Here is a 17,303-nt window from a genome sequence, read left to right as displayed (position 1 = left end):
TAAATAAATTATGTACATCCAACAGAAAACTGTGGCTACTTAAAAGAGTAAAGCAGTTTAAATATTCACAAGTACACAAACACACCGTGTGTATTACTACACACTTATCTTCAAATCTTTGCATAAAAATCTCACTCAGTGAGTCCTAATCTCGACCACCCTATTTAAAATGGCAACTTCTTCTCTGGTATTGCCAGTGCCCTATTATCCTACCTGATTACTTTTTCCTTTTTGCAGTAGCATTTACTGTCTTCTATACTATTTATTTACGTACTTATATTTATTACATGTCTCCTCCCAGCAAAATATAACCTACAGAGCAACAGTTATCTTAATCTGTTTATTCATTTATCTTAAGCATCTAAAATAAAATAGTGCCTGGGATAAGACAGGTTCTAGAAATTTCATCTATTAAATAAATCAATATACACAGAAGTAGTAAACAACTGACCCTAAAAAGTCTAACTGGAAAACAGAGTCAGTGGCAGAAAAAGATCTTTTTAATTAAAGAGTACCTTTATATGTTGTATTTTTTTCCCTGTATGAAAATATACATTGCCTATTAGAAAACTTAACAATCTATGCATTGCTTAAAGACAGGGATACATTCTAAGAAATGTGTCTTTAGGCAATTTCATCATTGTGCAGACATCATAAAGTATATGTACACGAATCTGAAGCATGCAAAAATTTTGTGATTAAGGTGATCTAACCGCACTCTATCTGCTTAACAGAAGAGATGCTAAGCCATCCTCTATAGCAAATGATCATTCGGATAACCTATAATACAAAATTGTCAAACGCAATGTCTGACGTTTAACTAAAATGTAACACATGCCAAGAGACAGTATACAAGAAAACAAACAAAGTAAGACAGATTCTGGAAATTTCACCCATTAAATAAATCAATATACACAGAAGTAAAAGTAAATATAGGAAACAAAGATATATAAAACTTCAGAAAAAAGATCAAAAGTTGGTTCTTGGAGAGAAAGAGTTAACATTCTGTTAAGACTGATCAAAGAAGAAAAAGTCACAAATTATCCATTTTGGAGCCACAGGGGAATACAATTTAAAATTACAAACAGAAGGCTATAACAGTTATTCAAGAAAACATAGGAAAAGACAAAATAAAAATAAAGATGGAATTTAACCATGAAATTTGAATATTTAAAAAGTAATCAAATTTATAAAATTAACAGCTAAACATAATATTAACAGCAGATTGGGCATATTTTTAAGAAGCTAATAATTTGAAAAGTTTCATAGAAAATACACTCACTAGAGCATAAAAAGAAAACAAGGTATCTTTTTCAGAATACAGAAAAGTGGTATCTGTCAAACGGTAACGCAGAAATAAAGAAAGTACAGAAAAGAATACAGAAGATGAATGGACCCAGCAATCCCATTACTGGGTATATACTCAAAGGATTACAAATCATTCTATTATAAGACAGATGCACACATGTGTTCACTGCGGCATTGTTTACAATAGCAAAGACTTGGAATTAACCCAAATGCCCATCAATGATAGACTGGATAAAGAAAATGTGGCACATATACACCATGGAATACTATGCAGCAATAAAAAGGATGAGTTCATGTCCTTTGCAGGGACATGGATGAAACTGGAAACCATCATTCTCAGTAAACTGATACAAGAACAGAGAACCAAATACCACATGTTCTCACTCATAAGTGGGTGTTGAACAATGAGAGCACATGGACACAAGGAGGGGAACATCACACACTGGGCCTGTTGGGGGTTGGGATGGCTAGGGGAGGGATAGCGGGGGGTGGGGGGGTAGAGGAGGGATAGCAGGGGTGGGGGGGTACGGGAGGGATAGCAGCTGGTCGGAGGATTGGGGAGGGATAACTTTAGAAGAAATACCTAATATAGATGACAAGGGTATGGATGCAGCAAACCTCCATGGTATGTGTACACCTATGTTAACAGTCCTGCATAATCTGTACATGTACCCCAGAGCTTACAGTATAATATAAAAAATAAAATTAAAAAAAAGAAAACGTTTTCATTAATATGCACAACGTATTACCCCCAAAAAACAAAGATGAATGGGACATTGTTTTTTAAAAGTGGCTAACTGGCTGAGCAAGGTGACTCACACCTGTTATCTGAACACTTCGGGAGGCTGCCAAGGGAGGATACTTGAAACCAGAGTTCAAGACCAGCCTGGGCAACAAAGCAAGACTGTCATCTCTACAAAAAAGGTTTTCTAAAACAAATAAGCTGTGCACAGTGGTGCACACCTATAGTCCCCAGCTACTCAGGAGACTGAGGCAAGAAGACTGCTTGAGCCTAGGAATTCAAGGATGCAGTAAGTTATGATCATACCAATTGCACTCCAGCCTGAGTGACAGAGTGAGACCCTGTCTCAAAAAAAGGGGAGGTGGTGGGAGGGTAGATATACATGTACAGTAGCAGAAAGAAGGAATGGAGAATAGAACAAAAGCAAAATATGAAGAAAAATGGTCAAGAATTTTCCAAACTCAATGAAAAATATTAAGGGCAAAGATTCAAGGATTTCTAATCTCCAGCAATAATTTTTTTTTTAAGGCCACATATAGGCATACTGTAGTAAAGATGCTAAAAATTAAAGGCAAGACTAAATTCTTTTTTCAACTTTTATTCTCAGTTTAGGGGTAAACGTGCAGGATTGTTACATAGGTAAATGTGTGTCATGGGAGTCTGTCATACAGATTATTTCAACACCCAGATATTAAGCCTAGTACCCATTTGTTATTTTTCCTGATCCTCTCCTTCCTCCCACCCTCCACCCTCAATTAGGCCCTAGTGTTATTCCCCTCTATGTGTCCATGTGTTCTCATCATTCAGCTCCCACTTATAAGTGAGAACATGCAGTATTTGATTTTCCGTTCCTGTAGTTTGCTGAGGATAATGGCTTCCAGCTCCATCAATGACCACGCAAAAGGGCATAATCTTGTTCTCTGTAATGGCTGCATAGTATTCCATGGTATATGTACCACATTTTCTTTAACCATTCTACTACTGATGGGCATTTAGGCTGATTCCATGTCTTTGCTATCATAAATAGTGCTGTAATGAACATACATGTCTTTATAATAGAGTGATTTATATTCCTTTGGTTATATACCCAGTAATGGGATTATTGGGTTGAATGGTATTTCTGTCTTTAAGGCCTTTGAGGAATGGCTACACAGTTTTCCACAACCATTGAGCTAATTTATACTCCCACCAAGAGTGTATAAGCATTTCATTTTCTCCACAACCTCACCAGCATCTGTGATTTTCTGAACTTTTAATAACAACCATGCTGACTGGTGTGAGATGGTATCTGATTGTGGCTTTGATTTGCATTTCTCTAATGATCAGTGGTTTTGAGCTTTGTTTCATCTGATTGTTGCCCACATGTATGTCTTCTTTTGAAACATGTCTCTTTATGTCCTTTGCCCACACTTTAATGGATTATTTTCCTTGTAAATTTGAGTTAATTTTTGTATATGGTGTAAGGAAAGGATCCACTTTCAATCTTCTGCATATGGGTAGCCAGTTCTCAACACCATTTATTGAATGCTGCTTTCCCCGTTGCTTCTGTCAAGTTTGTCAAAAATCAGATAGTTGTAGGTGTGTAATCTTATTTCTAGGTTCTCTAACCTGTTCCATTGGTCTATGTGTCTGTTCTTGTACCAGTACCATGCTATTTTGATTACAGGTATCCTGTGATATACTTTGAAGCTGGGTAACATGATGCCCACAGTTTTGTTCTTTGGCAAGACTAAATCTTAAAAGCAGTCAAATCAGAAGACATTGTATTTAAAGAAACAGCAATAGCATTTTTTGCTAACTTTGCAACAAAAATACTGGAAAGCAGAGAGAATGGAGTATCTTCAAATTTCTGAAAGAAAATAACTGTGAATCTAGAATCTAATGCACAGAGACGATATTCTTCAAAAACAAAAACAAGTACATTTTCAGATAAAGTGTATTTGACAACTGACGTTTACCAAAAAAAAAAAAAAAAAAAAAAAAGTACTAAAAGAAGTTCTGTAGGCCAAAAAAAAAGAGATTAAAAAGTTTCTATCCTACAGAAAAGAATGGAAATGCAGCATAAAGAGCATCATAAAGAGTAAATATATGGGTAAACAAACACTGACAAGCAATAATATCTGAGTATTAAAACATAATACAATAGGCTGGCCACAGTTCCTGCCTGTAATCCCAGCATTTTGGTAGGCCACTTGAGGTCAGGAGTTTAAGACCAGCCTCCCCAACATGGTGAAACCCCACCTCTACTAAAAATACAAAAATTAGCTGGGTGTGGTGACACAATCCCAGCCACTTGGAAGGCTGCGGCAGAAGAACTGCATGAACCCATAAGGCAGAGGTTGCAGTGAGCTGAGATCGTGCCACTGCACTCCAGCCTGGGCAACAGAGCAAAACTTCATGTCAAATAAAAAAAAAGAAAAAGTGTATAATAAACATGCAAAGCAATAATGTAAAAACCAGAAAGATAAGTGAAGTTCAGATGCTATAAGTTCCTAGCATTGTCAGGGAAGCAGTAAACGTAAATATTTTCAGCAGACTGTAATAAGCCAATGATACATATTGTGATCTTTAGGACAACCACTAAAAGCCTAAGATGTCAGGCTATATAAAACAATAAAACCCACTTATATTTTTAATATAAGAACAAAGAAAGGTTGAAAGTAAATGAACACAAAAAGTTTTACCATAATAGCACTAATCAAAAGAAAACTGATGTGAGATAAACTAGATTTTAAGACAAGAAATATCAGCCGGGCATGGTGGCTCACGCCTCTAATCCCAGCAGTTTGGGAGGCCGAGCCAGATGGACCACCTGAGGTAAGGAGTTCGACATCAGCCATGGTCAACATGGTGAAACCCTGACTCTACTAAAAATACGAAAGTTAGCTGGGTGTGGTGGTGGGCACCTGAAATCCTGGCTACTCAGGAGGCTGAGACAAGAGAATCACTCGAACCTAGAAGATGAAGTTTGCAGTGAGCCAAGACTGTGCCACTGCAGTGTAGCCTGGGTGACAAGAGCAAAACTTTATCTCAAAAAGAAAAAAAATAAAGACAAGAAGTATCAAAGAGACATTTCATAATAGTACAAGAACCAATTCATTAGAAAAATATAAAGCAAAATTAAAACTATACATAGTTCTACACAGATAAATCCCCTAAAATAGATAAATCCACAATAGGAGGATGGGAAACTACATTATTTCTTTCAATAGTTTATTTTAAAAGTAGATAAAAATCAGTGAACATATAAAAGATATAACCAAGATTCATAAATATAACTGACCTATGAAGAAAACTACATCTAATAAAAGTGTATGTGTATGCATGTATTCCTTTCAAGTGAACATAGAACATTCATCCAAAACCATATGCTGAATCAAAAAGCAAGCCTCATTTCAAAGGACAGAAATCATTCAGAGTATGTTCTCTCAAGAGAACTAATCAAGAAATTACGTGGCCAGACGCAGTGGCTCACGCCTGTAATCCCAACACTTTGGGAGTCCGAGGAAGGCGGAACATAAGGCCAGGGGTTCGAGACCAGCCTGGCCAACACGGTGAAACTCCTGTCACTACAAAAAATAAAAAATTAGCTGGGCGTCATGGGGGGCACCCATAGTCCCAGCTACACAGGAGGCTGAGGCAGGAGAATTGCTTGAACCCAAGGGGCGGAGGTTGCAGTGAGCCAAGATCACACCACTGCACTCCAGTCTGGTGACAGAGTGAGACTCCATCTCAAAAAAAAAAAAAAAGAAATTACTAACCCCTAAAATATTGTAAAATTGTCATCTATTTGGAAATATGTCTTCACAATATGCTTGTGAAGAAATCAAATGCATATAAGTCATATAATAAATTGCGACATGTAGCTGAAGTTATGCTTAGAAGGAAATCTGTAACCTTAAATGATTATATTAAAAAGAAGACTGAGAAGAATTATTTAAGTATCTACTCAAGAAATTAGAAAAGACAAAAAGGTAAACCTGAAAAGGCAGAAAGAAAATAGGACAGAATTAATGAAATCAAAAGCAAAGGTACAACATAAGACTTCAACAAATGAAAAATTGGGTCTTGGGAAGATTAACAAAATTGGTAGACTAGAGGAAGGCTGAACAAATGAAAAAGGTCACAAAATATCCATTTCAGTAGTGAAAAAGAGACAGGTCTTACTGAAGGACAATCAGTCATGCTATTATACATTAAGAATTAATGCAAGGATAGACAAATAGACCAATGGGACAGAGTGAGATGTAACAAACACACATCTATTGCCATTGATTCATGACCATGGTAAGCCTTTTTAAAAAGTGTGAGCTTTTCACTTGATGGAAATGGGTCAACTAGATACCCACATGTTTTTAAAACGAATCTTGACCTCTTCCTTGCTCCATTCACAAAAATCAATTCCATATGTATATTACATCTAAAAGAAAAAGATAAAATAATAAAGCTTCTAGAAAAAAACCGCAGGCAAATATATTCATCTCCTTGGAGCAGGCAAAGATTTCTCAAACATGACTCAAAAAACCTCAACCTGTATATGATTCAATTTTATTACATAAAACTAAAAAAATCAGCAATAATCTGGGATGTAAGAAGTTAAAAATCTGTTTATTCGGTAAGAGGTAGTTGTGTATTAGGCAGAAAGCAGGCACAAAAAGACATCTAGGATGATGGTAACATTCTACGGTTCTTTATGTATGGATTACATAGGTACATGCACTTGTTAAAATTCATTGTGCTGAACACTTAGAACGCTATACTTTATGTGTGTTACACTTCAACCACAAAGAGAAAAACTGACAAAATTAATTTCTGGTCAAAAAAAAAAAAGTACAAAATTGAAGATTTCTCTAAGATATATATACTGATCAAAGGACTCACAGCCAAGATGCAGAATAAAAAAAAATACAAAAAAAAAAAAAAAAAGACAAACCAATAGAAAACTGGACAAAAGACCTGAACAGCCACTTGAACAGAGGTTACAGAAATGACCAATAAACATGTGAAAAGATACACATTTCCATTAGTTAACACATCAAGAAAATAAAAACTAAAACCACATGAGCCATTACACTACCAACCCACCGAAATCACTACAATGAAAAGAGTAAACAATACTAAGTGTTCACAAGAATGTAGAGCAACTAGAATTCTCACACATTGCTACTCAGAATTTAAATGGGTACAAACGCTTTGCAAAACTATTCTAAGTTTTGCAAAGACCTAAGCTTATTATATGAACATCCTATGACCCAGCAATTCTAATAGTAGGTGTATAACATACATGTCTATATATGTTCATCAAAAGTCATTATCAGAAAATTCATAGTAATGCTATTTGTAATAGTCAAACTAGACAAAACCTAAATGTCATATCCATCACTAATAGAACAGAATAATATACTGCTGGTATATAGTCACAATGTAACACCAGCAATGGAGATGAGTGAAATAGTGCTACATGCAACAAAATGAATAAATCTCATAAATATAACAAAGTTAATAAAGTAACACACAAAAGAATGGATATTTGTTGGGTGCAGTGGCTCATGCTTGTAATCAGGAGGCGGAGGCAGGCAGATCACCTGAGGTCAGGAGTTCAAGACCAGCCTGACCAACATGGTGAAACCCTGTCTCTACTGAAAATACAGAATTAGCGGAGTGTAGTGGTGCATGCCTGTAATCCCAGCTATTCAAGAGGCTGAGGCAGGACAATCACTTGAACCCAGGAGGCAGAGGTTGCGGTGAGCTGAGATTGTGCCATTGCACTCCAGTCTGGGCAACAAGAGCAAAACTCTTTCTTCAAAAAAAAAAGAATAGATATCAAAGTTGAGTATCCCTCATCTGAAAATTTGAAATCCAAAATGCTCCAAAATCTGAAATTGTTAGGACCACAATGACGCCCAAAGGAAATGCTCACTGGAGTATTTGGATTTCAGATTAGGGATGCTCAACTGGTATAATGGAAATAAAGTCCAAAAAAAATACAAACTCTGAAACATTTCTGCTCCTAAGCATTAGGGAAAATGCAACCTGTATATAACTCAATTATATCATATAAAATTCAAAAAGTCATTAATAATCTAGGATATAAGAAGTTAAAATTTTGTTTTTTTGGGAAGAGGTTGTGTGCATATTAGGCAGAAAGCAGGCACAACAAGACATCTAAGATGCTGATTATATTCTGGGGTTCTTTAAGTACGGATTACACAGGTACATCCACTTGTTAAAATTCAGTGCACTGAGCACTCAAGATACTAAGCTTTATTGTGTTATACTTCAATAAAAAGTATACTCAAGGAAAAAAAAGTAATTCTAAATACAGAAAAACTATACTAAAACTTTCAACACTAAAGGGAGCACGCTTTAAAATATTCATGTGCATATTATATATAATTGTACATATATATAAAAATTGTATCTACATTAAACACCTGAAAACAATGCACTGTCTAGCTGTTACCATCTCCATCATCTGTTATATTATCTTAGACTTAATCTCCCTTAACCCCCAATACTGCCAAATACTTGTAGAGGCTACAACTGTGATAACCTGAAAACTCACATATGTCCTGTTCAGCAGCCTAAGACTCAGTGGTCACTACTAACAGCTGAGTCATTGGGTGAATCAGAGCCAGGACTTAGCCCTGCCTCATCTTTTCTGCCTTTCCATGACTAACATCTCATGCCCACTGAGGTCAGAGACAGGACAGAAATTTATGCATATGCCTCTTTGGCATATGTAGTTTTATACCTCTCAGGATTTTGTCACCATTTTTTCATTTTCTCTGTTCATTATGTAAACTTTAATCATATACTTATCTTTTAAACTTTTTCAATAGAAAACAAATGTGAATATTTTCATCTAAAAAGCTCTTGCATCCTCAACTACTATAGGCATTATTCTAAAACTCATTTAAACATCCTTACAACAAAATCATTAGAATTGTAGATAAGATCTTAAAAATAACTGCATAAGACTGGGTGCGGTGGCTCACGCCTATAATCCCAGAACTTTGGGAGGCCAAGGTGAGGAGATCACCAGAGCAAGAGATAGAGACCATCCTGGCCAAGGTGAAACCCCTTCTCTACTAAAAATACAAAAATTAGTTGGGCGTGGTAGTGTGCGCCTACAGTCCCAGCTACTTGTGAGGCTGAGGCAGGAGGATCACTTGAACCTGGGAGGCGGAGGTTGCAGCTCCACTGCACTCCAGCCTGGCGACAGAACGAGGCTCCGTCTCTAAATAAATAAATAAATAAGATTTCATCCAAAACTTTATCCTGTTTCAACCATATTTCTATCATTAGTAAGTAGGATAAGCTTCCCAACTAAGGAAGCTTCTTGTAATCTATCTAAACTCTTTTTAATATTTTTTTGAGACAGGATCTTGCTAGGTTGCCCAGGCTGGTCTCAAACTCCTAGCCTCAGGCAGTCCTCCCACCTCAGCCTCCCAAGTAGCCAGGATTATAGGCAGGAGCCATGATGCCCAGCTTATGAGACAGATCTCGCTTTGTTACCCAAGTGAGAATGCAGTAGCAAGATCACAACTCACTGTAACCTCAAACGCCTGGCTCAAGTGATCTCCTACCCCAGCCTCCCAAGTAGCTGGGACCACAGGTGTGCCACCACCATGCCCTATTAAACTTTTTATTTTTATTTTTTGTAGGGACAGGGTCTCCCTATGTTGCTCAGGCTAGTATTAAACTCCTGGGCTCATGCAGTCCTCTCTCCTTTGGCCTCCCAAAGGGCTGGGATTGCAGGCATGAGCTGTACTCAGCACCCAGCTTAACTCTTAATAAGCAACACTAAATATCTATTTATTTTTGTTTTACTGGTCATCTCTTGGCCATATATTATAGTGTCCAAAGGAAAAAATTTACAAGAAAACAGTATACTCCTTAGCATTGTTGCCTCTATTAACACACCATTCACTTTTGCATACTGATTTATTCTTTCAACATCTATATAGGTTTCTGACTCCTGGAACAGTTCACATCAATATCACACCTACCACCAGAAAGCAGGTGTCAAACGTTTTCATTCTTTGTAAGAACCAGATACAGTGCTCACTTCTGCAGCACTGTATATACTAACAACTGGAATGATAATAGAGAAAAGATCAACATGATCCCTGCTCAAGGATGACATGCCAATTTGTGAAGCATTCCATATTTTTTAGGCACTCTTACCCCCCACACACAAAAGGTTAACTATGGGAGATGAGGGATATGTTAATTTACTTGGCTATGGTAATTACTTCACTGCATATATGCATACCAAAACATTATGTTGTATACCTTACACATAGAAATAAAAAAAGAAAAAAGAACTATAAACAAACCTTATACGTGAGTACTTTATTATAGCCTTTTTGGTAACTATAAAACATCAGCATCACTGTGAATTAGAAATGGAGAAATGTTACTATATTTTATAAAAGGAAACAAACATGAGGAACTTAAATTAGCTTTTCCAACATAGTGATTCACTAAAAGCAATAAAACTACAAACTCAGGTTTTCCAAAGGCTAAACTTGGGTTCTTCCTCTATACTACTCCCACTGTAAGCAGCAGGTAGATAGAAACTTAACTACTTGCTATTGCTATGTTTCTCAAAACACACCCTGCAAAGAATGACCACTAGGGATGTAAGTTTAGAAAAAGCAGAGTTAAACAAGAAAGTCTGTTTAGTATATTCATGACTCACAGGACTCCTGTATTTATGCCTAAGTTGCAATTTTTTGAGTGCAAAAAATCAGACCTTGGCGATGTCCTTGAGCGGGATATAAAGAACTCCCACCTGCTTAGCATTCGATTAATGAACATAGGCATAAATGGGTTAATGTACATTCTGGATTTCTAAGAGCACAAGCCCAAAATGCAGAAGTTTTCAAATTATTTAACTGTCAAAAGGTCACAGAACACCAATTCCTTAAACTGAACAATGCAGTGCACAATTTAGGAAACACTATGACATGCTTATGAAACAGTTGACACTTGTTAATTGGCTAGTAATTCCCTCTCTTTGTTCAAAACTGTTTTCTTCTGATACAATGTCTACCACAATTCTCTAGGTTTTGATTAAATATATCAGCAAATATTGAATATAAAGCATCTTTTACTTTCAAATACACTAAAGTAAAAACCAAAAATCCAACCTTAATGATTGATTTAAAAGATAGCTTAATATTTACTATTAGGACTAAAAATTATTATCTATCAAATATTATCTTTTGCTATTTTGAAAAAATGCTCCCCTTATTTTGCTATCCCTTCTAACTACTCATTCTTTGAAAGGATTTAGCCTCCAAATTCTCATAAATCAATCTCTTTTCAACCATTTTATAACTTGCCACCTAAAACCTGTAAGCTGCTGTCAGTTTCCTGTTCCGTCCTTACATATAAGAACATTAAAAGTCACCACTCCATCCTAACAAGTAAAAAACTGAACAAACTGAAAAATCAACAGCTCTTATTAGAGCCTTCAGAGTAGTGAGGTAGCAGGGCAAACCACTATCCCCGAAAATTGAGAGACAGTCAGGCAGACAGAGAAAAATCACAAGTCATCACAGCAGAAACCCACAAGCAGAAACCTCCCTGGGAACTACTGCCAGAGTAACAAGGCTTAAACTATAATGACAAATTGCTGGAGAGTCAGCGCAGAAAAATGACAATTAAAAACTTCAGGAAGACCCAGTCATGTGAAGCCCTCACACTTTTGTGAATTTTACCTCCAGGATCTCTACCAGGCCCTTACAGTAAATATCAGAGAAAAATCTGGTATTTGTGCTTCTGGTAGGGGGAAGGAAAAACGAACCCTTTTGAAATATACCAGAGCAATCAGTTCTTAACAAGGCCTGCCTTGAACAGAAACTAATTTACCAGAGCCTAACCTACCTATGTGTAAAGAAATACTGTGAACAACTCCACCTCACTTTAGACTTTCAAAAAAGGGAAGGAAAATACCAAATTCAAGCCCCTACTAGCCATTCTGTCTCACCTAAAGGTGACAGGAATAAGGCCGAGGGACTGAAAAACAATGGTTACTTTCACAGTCCAGGAGCACAGGTTAACTAAAAAACTGCGACCTAATAATAGGACTGTACAATCCTTCCCTTCTAACTACATCACTAACGGCCTATTTACAGCAGTTCCTTTTACCCAATACATCATGTATACCTTTCAATAAAAAGTTACAAGACATAATAAAAGGCAAAAAACAATTTGAAGAGACAGACAAAGCATCAAAAGCAGACATGACAGGAATTCCAGAGTTACCAGACAGGGAATGTTTTAAAACTATGATTAATATGCTAGGTGCTTTATGAAAAAGGTAGACAATATGCCAATACATGACAATGTAAGCAGAGAAATGGAAATTCTAAGAAAGGATAAAAAGATATGTTAGAAATCAAAAGCAATGTAACAGACATGAAGAATGCCTTTAATGGCTTCACTAGCAGACCGGACACAGCTAAGGAAAGCACTTCTGAGCCTAAGGGCCTAACAACAGAAACTACTTCCAACTGAAAAACAAAGAAAAAAAGAGAGGAAAAAGAGAGCACCAAACATTCAAGAACTGTAGGACAACTAAAGAAAAGGTGTAATTTACATATACTGGTAACACAAGGAAACAATAATGAGTAAGAATTTCCCAGTTCGTATCAGACACCAAACCACAGATCCATAAAACTCAGATAACATTAAAACTGGGGCCCCCAGAAACCTAAGAAAAAAAAAAAAAACCTAAGCATATCATGTTCAAGTTTCAGAAAATCAAACATACAGAAAAAAATCTTGAAAGAAGCCAGAGGCAAAAAACACCTTGCCTACAACACAACAGACCAGCCTCTCCTCAGAAACAAAGCAAACAGAGGAGAGTAGAATGAAATATTAAAGTGCTGAGAGAAGAAAACCATGAACCTAAAAATTTATACCATGTGAAACTATCTTTCTAAAGTGAGAGAAACATAAAGACATTCTAAGGTAAAAACTGAAGAGAGATGTTGCCAGTAGACCTGCCTTGCAAGACATATTAAAATAATTTCAAGATAGAGAAGGATAATGATATAGGTCAGAACTCAGAAAGGAGGAACTTGAGAGTATAAGTGAAGATAAAATAAAAACTTTTATTTTTCTTACTTTTAATTCAGCTAAAAGGTAACAGTTTGTTCAAAATAATAGCAATGATGTGTATGTGTGAGTGAAATGAATGACAAGACAGAAAAGGACAAAAGAAAAAGCAATGAAACAGGAATATGTTGTTATTATAAAGTACTCACACAACCCACGAAGCAATACAGTATTATTTGACAGTGTGCTTCGATAAACTGTAAATGTATATTACAAGCTCCAGGGCAAAGACTTAAGTTCAAAAAAATTTTTTAAAAAGGCCAGATGCAGTGGCTCATGCCTGTAATCCCAGCACTTTGGGAGGCCAAGACGGGTAGATTACCTGAGGTCAGGAGTTCAAGACCAGACTGGTAAACATGGCAAAATCCCGTCTCTACTAAAAACACAAAAATTAGCCAGGCGCACACCTGTAATCACAGCTACTTGGGAGGCTGAGGCAGGAGAACAGCTTGAGTCTGGGAGGCAGAGGTTGCTGTGAGCCGAGATGATGACATTGCATTCCAGCCTGTATGACAGAGCGAAACTCCATCTCAAGAAAAAAAAAAAAAGTGAAGGACAGGCATGGTGGCTCATTCCTTTGAGAGGCCAAGGTGAGTGGATTGCTTTAGCCCAAGAGACCGGCTTGGGCAACACAGTGAGACTCCATCCCCCTACCCAAAAAAAAAAAAAAAGTTGGGGATAGACGTCGTGGTTCATGCCTGTAATCCCAGCACTTTGGGAGGCCAGGTTGAGTGGACTGCTGTTAGCCCAGGAGTTTGAGACCAGCCTGGGCAACACGGCGAAACCCTGTTTGTATAGGGAAAAAAAAAAGGCACAAAAATTTGCACCTGTGGTCCCAGTTACTCATGAGGCAAAGGTGGGAAGATCACTTGAGCCAGAGAGGTGGAGCTGCAGTGAGACAGCCTCACGCTACTGTACTCTAGCCTGGGTGACACAGACAGTGTTAAAAAAATAAATACATACACACACATACACAAACACAAACATGTGCTCAAAAATGAGAGAAAAATGAAATCAAATAAAATACTGTACTCAATTAAATCACAAAAGGCAGAAAAAGAGCATAATAAAAGTTATGAAGAAACAGGTCAAAAAAATAGAAAATAGTAAGATATATGATTTTAATTTATATCAATTACCACTTTAAACATCAAGTCTAATATACCAATTAAAAGACACTGTCGCAGTACACCAAAAAAGATCCTACTGTATGAACAAGAAACTCATTTTAAATATAAAAACACATACAGATTAAAAGCAAAGGGATGGTAAAAGATACGCCATGCTAACACTAATCAAAAGAAAGTGAGAGAAGCTATATTAATTTCAGACAGAGCCAACTCCAGAGCATGCAAAGTTACCAGGAATAAAGAGAGGCATTAAGTAATGATAAAGGGATCAATATCTCAAGAAAACCACTGGAGAGTAAAAATAAATGAAAAAAAAAATAAAAACAGAACTTGAAGAGGAATTACATAAATGCATCATTAGAGTTGAGATTTCAACATGACTCTATCAGAAATGGTCAGATCCAGACAGCAAAAATAAATCAGTAAAGATACAGTTTAACTCAGCAGTGCTTTCAATCAACTAGTATAAATCTAGAGACTACTTCATCCAACAACAGCAGAATGCACATTCTTTACAGGTTTGAATGAGACATTTGCCAACATAGACCACATTCTGGGTAATAACACGCCTTAACAAATTCATCAGTACAGAAATCATACAATGTCTATTCTCAGACCACAGAATTAAACTAGAAATAAATAACAAAAACATAGCAAGAAAATTCCAAAGCGCTTCTAAATAAACACATTAATCAAAGAGGAAATGAGAAAGCAATTTTAAAATACTTTAAATTCAAACGAAAATATAAAACACTTGTGGGATGAAACAAAAGCAATGCTTAGAGTAAAACTTATAGTTTGAATGCACATGTTAGAAAGATAAAAAATCAGTAATCAGAGTTTCAGCTGGGAACACTGGCACACACCTGTACTACCAGTTATCTGAAAGGTGGAGCCAGAAAAACTCATAGAATCTAGAAGTTCTGGACTGTTAATAAACTATGCCCAGTGAACCTCCATGATTAGTCTGGCATCAATATGGTGACTCCCATGAAAGCAGGATACCACCAGCTTGCCTAAGGAGGGGTGAACCAGACGAGGTTGGAAACAGGGCAGGTCAAAACACAGATCAGTAGTGGGATCCCACCTGGGAACAGCCACTGCACTCCAGCTTGAGCCACGTAGTGAGACCCTGTCTCTTAAGTAAAAATTTTAAATAATAATCACCTAAACATCTTAGAAAGCAAGAAAATAAAAGCAAATTATATCCACGTTAAGCAGATAAAGAGAAATACATAAATTACAGCAAAAATTAATGAAATTGAAAACAAGAAATCAATAAAGTAAATTAACAAAGCCAAAAGTAACTTTTTTGAAAAGATCAATAAAACTGATAAGCCTCTAGCCAGACTTAGAAAAAAAGAAAGACAAATTACCAGTATAAGGAATGAAAGAAATCTTTACTAATCTCTACTGATCCCAAAGCCATTAAAAAGATAATAATCTAATACTGTAAATAAATCTATACCCACAAATTTGCAAATCTAGATGAAATGGAGCAATTCCTTAAAAAATACAATCTGCCAAAACTCAAACAAGAAGAAAAAAAAACCCTAATAGACCTATATCGATTAAAGAAATTGAATCAATAACTAAAAACTTTCAAAAACAGAGGGAACTACATCCAGATGGGTTCACTAGTGAATTCTAATAATATAAAGAAGAAATCATACCAATTCTTTACAATCTCTGTCAGAGACACAGCAGTTACTTCCTAAGTCATTCTGTGAAGACAATATTAACCTAATACCAAAACCAGACAAAGACACTACAGGGAAAGAAAGCTACAATCTCTCCTATGTATATAAATGCGAACATCTTCAACAAAATATTAGCAAATTACTTCCAACAATGTACAAAGAGAATTACATACCATAATCAAGCAGGATTTATCAAGACTGGCTCAACATTTTTAAAAATCATTGTAATCAATTACAACAGGCTAAAGAAGAAAAATCACATGATTATATTAATAGATGCAGAAAATCAATTTGACAGTATCCAACACCCCATCATGATTAACATACTGAGCAAATTAGGAATATATGGGAACTTCCTCAACATGATAAAAAGAAAAAAAAAACTACCAAAAAAACCTACAGCTAACACCATATTTAATGATGAGAACGTCAAAGCTTTCCCACCAAGATGGGGAAAAATACAAGGATGTCTCCTCTTACCACGGCTTTTCAAAATCATACTCAAAGTCATAGCTAATGCAGTAAAACGGGAAAAGGAAAAATGTATATTGACGGGAAAAGAAGAAATAATACTGTCTTTGTTGTCAGATGACATGACTATCTAGGTAGAAATTCCAAAGACCTGACCAAAAACAACCTCATGGAACTAACAAGCAAGGTTACAGAATACAAGGAAAGCCAGTGGCTTTTCTGAATGTACAAAATGAACAAGTGGAATTTGAAATTTAAAACACATTACCATTCACATTAGCAACCAAAATATGAAATACTTAGGTATAATTCTAACAAAATATGTACAAGATCTATATGAGAAAAACTATAAAACTATGATGGAAGATAACAAAGAACTAAATAAATGGAGAGATACTCCAAGTTCGTGAATAAGACTCTTTACCAACATGTCCGTTCTTCCCAACTTGATGTACAGATTCAGCACAATCCCAATAAAAATCCCAGCACATTATTTTGTGGATATCAACAAACTGGCTCAAAATTTTTTATGGAGAGGCAAAAGCCCTAGAGTAGCCAACATAACATTGAAAGAAAAAACAAAGTCAGAGGGATGACACTACTGGACTTCAAGGCTTATTTTAATGCTATAGTAACCAAGATAGTGTGTATTTTGGAAAAAAAACAAGTAAGTCAATCAAACAGACAGGAAGCCCAGAAACACATCCAAATAAATATAACCAACTGATCTTTGAAAAAAAGAGCAAAGGTAAGATAATGGAGCAAAAACAAACTTTTTAACAAACAGTGCTGGCACAACTGGACATCCACATGCAAAAA

The 17,303-nt window shown here is 36.2% G+C and overlaps 1 protein-coding gene and 1 pseudogene across 2 annotated transcripts in view; one reads left to right on the top strand and one right to left on the bottom strand.

The window, feature by feature from the left end:
- RASA1 (RAS p21 protein activator 1) overlaps positions 1-17,303 on the bottom strand; it is a 112,568-nt gene that overhangs the window by 77,791 nt on the left and 17,474 nt on the right. The window lies entirely within an intron of this gene.
- Positions 10,114-10,227, top strand: LOC119468314 (annotated as a pseudogene).

This window comes from Cebus imitator, unplaced genomic scaffold (assembly GCF_001604975.1).
Source record: "Cebus imitator isolate Cc_AM_T3 unplaced genomic scaffold, Cebus_imitator-1.0 Scaffold16, whole genome shotgun sequence".
Lineage (NCBI taxonomy): Eukaryota > Metazoa > Chordata > Mammalia > Primates > Cebidae > Cebus > Cebus imitator.
The sequence above is the reverse complement of the archived record's forward strand: the minus strand, read 5'-3'. Positions and strand labels throughout refer to the sequence as shown.